Below are 8250 nucleotides of genomic sequence, written 5' to 3'. Positions count from 1 at the left end.
TTAAATGAGTATGATCTTGTTTTCCACTCATGCAACAGCCTGTGAGGTTCAGCATTAAAATTCATTTCTGTTCATCGATAAAACACTTACCACTGTGTCTTAAAGACAGCAATCGCGCTTGAGGTGAAGGCTCAGGTTTGACCTTAGAGTCAATATCATCTGCATCTCCTTTCTTTTTCTCTCCTCGTGGACCACTGGTGCACCATATGGAACACTCTTCTGAACAGCTTGTTACTAATCTCTGAGCTACTGGTGTCCTGGCCTCCCAGCTGGGGATCAACTCTTCTCCTCTCATTCTTTTTTCCCCCCAGTGTCTTCCTCAGTTCAGCCTTCCCTCATTGCTACACCACTTCCCACCATGTTCGTAATGTTCTATATTGTTTTTTAACTCTCCGGCTGTGAAAACGTCTACACCCAGCAGCTAATAAGATACACACACAAACTGTGTTTTAAAAGTATTAGGACTCCTGACTTTTTTAGCCACTGCTCTACACATTGTCTCAAAACAGCTTTACAAAATGTAAGAAATATTGAAAAAAAATTCACTAATGTTTAAATGTATTTATATTTTTTCCTGATGAACAAGCCTGGGGTGACTGTGGCAAGGAAAAACTTCCTGAGATGAAAGAAGAAACCTTGAGAGGAACCAGACTCAAAAAGGGAACCTCATCCTCATCTAGACACTAAGAGTGTGATTCCAAATTCTACAGTCTATGACAGTCAGTTCTTCAGAACTTATTAGTTCAACATCTGAGATCGTTATAGATTCAAAACCAACTCCTTTACGCCAGAGCCTTTTTTTTTTTAAAGTAACATTTAACGTCTTTAAATGTTGCTTTTATTAACACCCTCTAGTGGCTGAATAAATCTCCACAAATCTCCAGAAGCACCATCCAAAATCTTAACAGAACATCTGAACAGAATGAGTGGAGGTTATTAGAACAGCAAATATGGACTGAATGTGGAATGGGATGTTCAAAAAGAACACAAGCTCAAGTGTCCACAAACTTATATGAATTTAAAGTATATACATATTATCCAATTCACTCAAAAAAAAAAACCACTCCCCATCATGACCTGCCTCTGCCTCTTCAAGAAAGTTATATCTGCTAATGAATGTGCAAGTCGAGATCTCACAACGGTTGACATGATGGTCACGTGCAGTGCATATAAATGCTCGATATTTTGCCTCCATCACATACACAAGTTATTTCCATTTCTATTCAGGGGAAATCTCTTGACTGAGAGTTTGAGGACTGAGGCTTTTGCGTAAGGCAGTTCTGGGATTTGAGCTCATAACCTTCTGACCGGAAGTTCAACATCTTAAACGTTACGCTACCACGTCCACATTTAGCGCTGAGGATTTATAGATTCTCCAGATTCTGACCCACATCATTCCGAAGAAGATGTAACATGGGAGAGTTTGTTGAGCATATGGAGGAATTTGTGTAGGACAGAAAGATCACGGGTGGTCCGTCTGCCTTGTGCTAGCAGCGGAGGCACTTTCCTTAATCAAGCACTAATGCATACGGATGAACAATTAGATAATGGACCACCACTTAGTGGTTTTTTTTTTTTAAGAAAAAAAAAAGGGCTAGGGGTGGTGGGGGTCTGTGAAATCTGCTGAGTCAGACTCTGATTGATCAAGGCACTAAATTCCCTGCATAGACTGAAATGTCTTCTATCAAGATTTCCCATCATGAGGCTGAATCAAATCGTCGACCAAATGATGATAACATGGGCTAGAAATAATATAAAAGTCCTGCTGGTTTGCAACTTCTACAGAACTTTTACTTTTGGTTTTGAAGGTGAACAATGCGTGACGGTCTCAGAATGTCACAGTGAAACCTCTCTAGGGCTGGGAGTACACAGTGGCTTTTCACCAGTCCCAGGAGCCTGTAAGCAGCCCCATGGTGCTTGTCCCCAAATAGATGACAAATGATACGACTCTTCCTGGTGGCTGAAAGTTTGGCGACACGTGACTTTTCCAGCCATATGTGGTTCTTTCCCAAAATGTTAGCACCAAACTTGGGGGCAAACAATTGTATAGAATGTTTTAGGATGTGCTTGAATTACATTTTCCCTTCACTTGAACTAGGAGACCCAAACTTGTTCCAGCATGACAATGCCCCTGTGCATAAAGGCAGCTCCGTGAAGATCTGCTTTACATGGTTTTGAGTGGAAGATCTCCTGCTGTAGAGCTCTAAAACCTACTGGACACCTTTGTAATGATTGTGAGTGCTGACTGCACTCCAGGCCCCCTCACCTCACCTACATCAGTACCTGACTTTACTAACACCCTTGTGGCTGAATGAATCTCACACAAATCCCCACAAGCAAACTCCAAAATCATCTTCTGCAACATCATTTTAGAAGACTGGAGGTTTTTCTAACAGCGAATAGGGACTAAATATGGATGTTCAAAAAGTGCATGCCAATCTCAGGTGTCCACAAATAAGCAGTACAATAACATAGAAACATGGACACATTCTTTCATCCTGCATCAACATACTCTTGAGTCTGTCTGCCTCTGAATCGTCATGTCTCATTCCTAGATAAAGCACAGCAAATGTCACGTAAAAAAAATAAATAAATAAAAATCCGCCACCTCTATTACCATCCAATGATGCAATCTGAGTGAAATGGCGCATACCCCGGTTTTTTTTTTTTGTTGTTTTTTTGCACCCATCTGTCACGACAAAGTCTATCCTCTCATCCTCTGCACCATTTTGGAGCTGTAAGGTTGGACACATTTTTACATGTGAGCTGCTCTCTTGAGTACTGCTGTACTGATTGCTTTTTTTTTTTCTGAGTGTAAAATCATGAACCTGTTTCCATGTAAGCAGATTTCTACAGAAATGCATCCATGGAAACGATATACTGTTTTGAACACACAACACCAAGTGAATATACGTATATCTCTACATTGATGAAGCGAAGTTTTTGAACAGCAAGACCAATTTATTGTTCTTGCTCCACACTGAAGGGATTTGTATTTGAGATCAATATAAGGCGAGTCTTTTAGCCCATTTTGGTCCACAGTTTTAAAGTAAATAACAATATCTGGTTGCATATCCTTCTGTCTTGCACATACAACATTGTGCAGGTGAAATGCTGCTCAGTTGTGTTGCAGAATGGAAGTTCCTGTAATTAGACTGTTCCTACAGCAGCCATGCAACCCCAAGCCATGAAACTATCAGCTTGTAGACTTTGGATCATGAGCAGATAGTTTCTTTCACCTGCCCATAATGGCTTTTGAGGTTTCAGTGACAAGAGGGATTAGAAATCTGTAAAATGAAGGGACTGCTACGATGCAATCATGCCACCTGACACATGGATTCAAAGTCCTAAAAAAAATTTGTAACCCAGTGGCGGGCCGTGCATTTGGTACCTGGGCCTTCAGTGGGGACTTAACCGACTTAATCCACCTCTTAATACCACCACAATCACGTCGCATTTATAAAAACCATTAATACTATACAAAACCGCATAAATATAACAGCGCGTTGCATTAGAGAGAGAGAGAGGCATTTCACATATGGAGGGTGAATACTATTTTACTAAAGCAAGAAACCCAGTTAAGACTCCAAACTTCTACACTACAACCTCAACTGTGCACCTACAACATCTGGAGCAGTTCAGAATCAATATTTGCCTAATGAAAACATAAAACATTTAAAGAAAATGCAACCTACTCACCAGAGATGCAGACTCATAATTTGCACCGCTCCTCAGAGGCTGTAAGCCAGTGGAACCGCTCGTATTCACTGGTCTGGAAGTGGTGAACAAACCCTTTCCCAAGCTAAAAACCTATCCTCACGATGTCTAGCTTCTCTTGAAAATTGATTTTTTATGTATGTCTCCGACCAAATCAAATTCTCCTCTTCCGTAGGCATAAAAAAGTCTAACTCAGATGTATTAATGTGTGCAGAGCTAAACGTGTTTGCCAGTCGAACTTGGCTGTTTCAGAGGACGGAAAAATGCTAACGCTATTCTGGGCCTGTGAGGCGAATTTGAAATCTGATTGGTTAAAGAAACAGAGCTATTTCTTAGGGAGACTATGGTAAAAAGGCCAACAGTACTGACTTTGAAAGCTTTGGGCAGATTGGATTGACATGGCAGCACATAAAGGCTGAAATCTGAATTGACAAAAAAGAATCTAACATCCACATACACGTACTGGAAGCAGTGCAGCCAAGAGAAACACTACAAAATGAAGGGAATAAACTGGTGGGAATAAATAAATACAATTTCATGGAACAAATTTTAGACTTTAGGTTGTAAATGTAGGTCAGTGGTTCTGATAGTGTTTAGGCCAGCAGAGAAGGCACTGGTGTAACCTGCTGTGGCTGAACAAATCCCTTCATAGATACATACAAAATTGGTGTTGAAATTGAAGCTCAGCTAGAAAAACCTTCTAGAACATTCCAGACACAGATTTAGAAATTTAATAAGAGATCATTAGTAACTGTGCTTTAAAAATATCTCTGTTGAGGGGACTACTTCAAATAATGACCTCTTTAGCTCTCAATCACAGACTATCTCAGTATTCAAATACCATCTCATACCATTCTGTGGGATTCTTCTTTTTCCAATTTCCAACTCTATGAAGTGACCTGCATTCGGCATTTAGAAGAAAGTATCACCAATGGACAAAAAAAGAGGAGGAGGCTATCCTTACCTGTAGAGAACAATAAAGCTGAGCCAGAAGCTCTGGAGGGAGTCTGTGAAATTTAACATGCACACTAGTGATGTGCCGCAATAAATATTTGCAATTTATTGTGTGTGTGTGTGTGTGTGTGTGTGTGTGTGAGGTGAAAAGAAATGATTGAGAATGCAGTTGACATTCCATAATTTATTACTGACCTATTCAGCTTTTATTTTTGACTTTTATTGCATTTTTAATATTAAGTTTTAAATAGAAAAAATCTTTCACTTTTCATTTCTTAAAAAAACTATAAAATCCTATACAATTTTATATATATATATATATATATATATATATATATATATATATATATATATATATATATATATATATATATATATATACACTTTTCATTAGTACAACACAGAAAACAAGTTACTAACAAGATGTTATCGATTAAAAAATAAAAGCATACTGTTGCAACATTTTCAAAATGTAAAAATGATAAATAAAATGCACGCTAACTAAATACATGCATACGTACATTACATGCGAAGACAATCATTCTTGGGAAGTATATGATTTTTTATGCATTTCTTGTCTTTATATAGCCTACTTCATTGGCATGCCCTCTTCCTACATAAAAATTACATAGTGATGCCATTATTGGTTACACATCGACATCTCCATTTGCTTGGACGGCCGCTCTTATGAACAAGGTAGACATTTACAGGTACATGGTTCAAAGCCTGACCTTCGAAGGAACCTTCTGTTCAATAAGCCACCACTGCGTTTAGTGTTGTATTGAATCATATATCCTTATATGATATATGACTGAGTACACCCCACACATTTCAACAACCATTTTAGTAGATCTTCTTAAAGGACAATTCTATAGAAATTAAACGTGGATATATTTCAGAGTAATCAATAAACAGCTTGTATAGCAGTACAGATTTACTACCCTCTGAAAATAAATCAACATACAGCCATTATTGTCTAAATAACCTGCAACAAAAGTATGTACACCCTAAGTGATAACAGCTGTATGCCATATAAACGTGCAAAGCCACGTGTCCTATTCATCATGTTGATTTATTTTGTCTGCTAGACAGAAGCATACAAATTTGTTTATCTTGTATTAAAGCAATTAAAATGTTGTGCTTTGAGTACAACCACTGAATGTTCAACATGGTACCTCATGGTAAAGACTCTTTGAGGATTTTAGAATTAGAATTGTTGGTCTCCACAAAGATGCTGAGGCTATAAGATCAGTAACACCCTGAAACTGAGTTATAGTACAGTGGTCAGGGTCATACAGAGGTTTTACAAGACAGGTTCCATCCAACAGACCTCACAAGAGTCCATCAAAGAAGTTAAGTCCTCGTGCTGTGCATCAGGTGCAGAAACTGCTTCAAAAAAGCAGATGCATTAGTGCTGCAGCATTGCTTTAGAGATTGCAAAAGCAGAAGACCCGCTGTCAGTGCTCAACCCATACGCCGCATACTGCAACAAATAGGTTTGCATGGTGTCATCCCAGAAGGAAGCCTCTTCTGAAGCTGGCTCACAAGAAAGCCCGCAACATGTTTGCTGAAGACGATCTGTCCAAGAGAATGAATGACTGTAACCATGTCCTGTGGTCTGATGAGATAAGATATGATAAGATAAACTTGTTTGGCTCAGATGTTGTCCAGCATGTGTGGTGACTCCCTGGTGAGGAGTACCAAAAAAACTGTGTCTTGACTGTGTCTACAGTCAAGCATGGTGGTGGTAGCATCATGGTTTGGGGCTGCATGACTTCTGCTGGTACTGGGGAGCTGCGGTTCATTGAGGGAAACATGGATCCAACATGTTCTGTGACATTCTGAAGCAGACCATATAGGCCTCCTTTCAGAAACTGGGCCAAACGGCAGTTTTCCAACATAATAATGACCCCAAACACACCACCGAGATGACAACTGCCTGCTGGAATCTGAAGATGAAGATTATAGAGTGCCAAGTATGTCTCCAGACCTGAACCCTAGACCTGAATCCTCTAGTGGAAGGTGGAGAAGCTTCATGTGTCTAGGAGTGGAAGAGGATCCCAGCAACAACCTGTGCAGCTCTGGTGAATTCCATGCCCAGGAGGATTAAGTAAGTGCTACATAGCAATGGTGCTCACACTAAATATCCCATTTTGGACAAAGTTTTGTTGTTCACTTAGGGTTTACTCACCTTTGTTGCCAGATATTTAGACAATAATGGCTGTATGTTGAGTTATTTATAGAGGACAGTAAATCTGCTACACAAGCTGCACATTGACTATTTTAAAATTTATCTAAGTTTCATTTCTGTAGTATTGTCCCTTGAGAAGAAACAACACAACGGTTAATAAAATGTGAGGGGTGTATTTACTTTTGTGAGATACTGTATAGATGTATTCACACTGACGTTAACTTTTTATTTTAGTCCACACGTCTCAACCTGCAGGAATTCTAATGAATTATTAAGCTGATGCTGCATTGCATACAAATAATATTTGTTAAACGTTGCCCTAACCTTAACTATTGATCACATTTTGATGTGAGCTGAGTTGCAGAATTCTTCCAGATTTACAGTCCTGGGACAATAAAAAAAAAAACCCCACTGATTAATGGTGGCTTTCTTACACATATCTGCCTTCATTATTACACTATTGACTCTGCACAGTAGTGGCAAATGGATCTAAAACTGGCAACAAACTATGCCAACAATCGCACATGCTAGTTTTCACGAAAAAAAAAAAAAATTGCAGTCAGCATTGCGAATCTGATGTTTAACTGGAGAAGATTCATCTGAATTTTTCTTTCTGTTGTTGAGCTGATAGCTAGCGTTTGAATTTGTCCAGCATTTTGGCCGTAGACAACATGATTCACCCATGGCTTTCACAAATGATTAAAACTTTTTTTTAAACTAAAAATTCCAACTCCTAAAATATTTAATTTACCTTAAATATATGCTGTACGCTAATTCTAAAATTGAGGTCGAACTAATCCTTGAGGCTGACTAATTTTCAACTACCTGTAATAAGTTCAATTAGTTTAATCAGATAGAGAAATGTCTTTTAACATATGTTGCGGAAAAATCAAAGGACCATAATATTTATATTCGGTAATTATAATACAGAACAAATTAAGCCTGACAACATTTCTGTAATTGCAGGGTATGTGTTGTTCATTTTTTTGCTTGTTTTTTTGTGTTTTGTACTGTTGTATTATAACCCATAGAAATTAGCTTATACTACTCTATTAATACAGTTGTACTTTCATTATTATTATTATTATTATTATTATTATTATTATTATTATTATTATTATTTTAGTTGTAGTCGACCAACTGCTTTGTAAGTAATATTTGTTGTTCTCTAGGTTCTAGCGATTAATCCTGCACTACAGTGTTTATTTCCCTCAGCCTTTGTTCGTACTACAACTAGCTTGCACTTGCTAATGTGGTGCTAATTCTAGACCATCCGCGTTGCTCATCAGCTCTTCAGTAAATTACTTTATTATATTAAAAATGTGCAATGGGTATCCATTTGGGAAAAAAAAGTGTGGCTACAGTGTGTACTGTAGCATCTATTTATC

The sequence above is a fragment of the Silurus aristotelis genome (genome assembly GCF_946808225.1).
Source record: "Silurus aristotelis genome assembly, chromosome: 15".
Lineage (NCBI taxonomy): Eukaryota > Metazoa > Chordata > Actinopteri > Siluriformes > Siluridae > Silurus > Silurus aristotelis.
Note: the sequence above shows the minus strand (reverse complement) of the source record.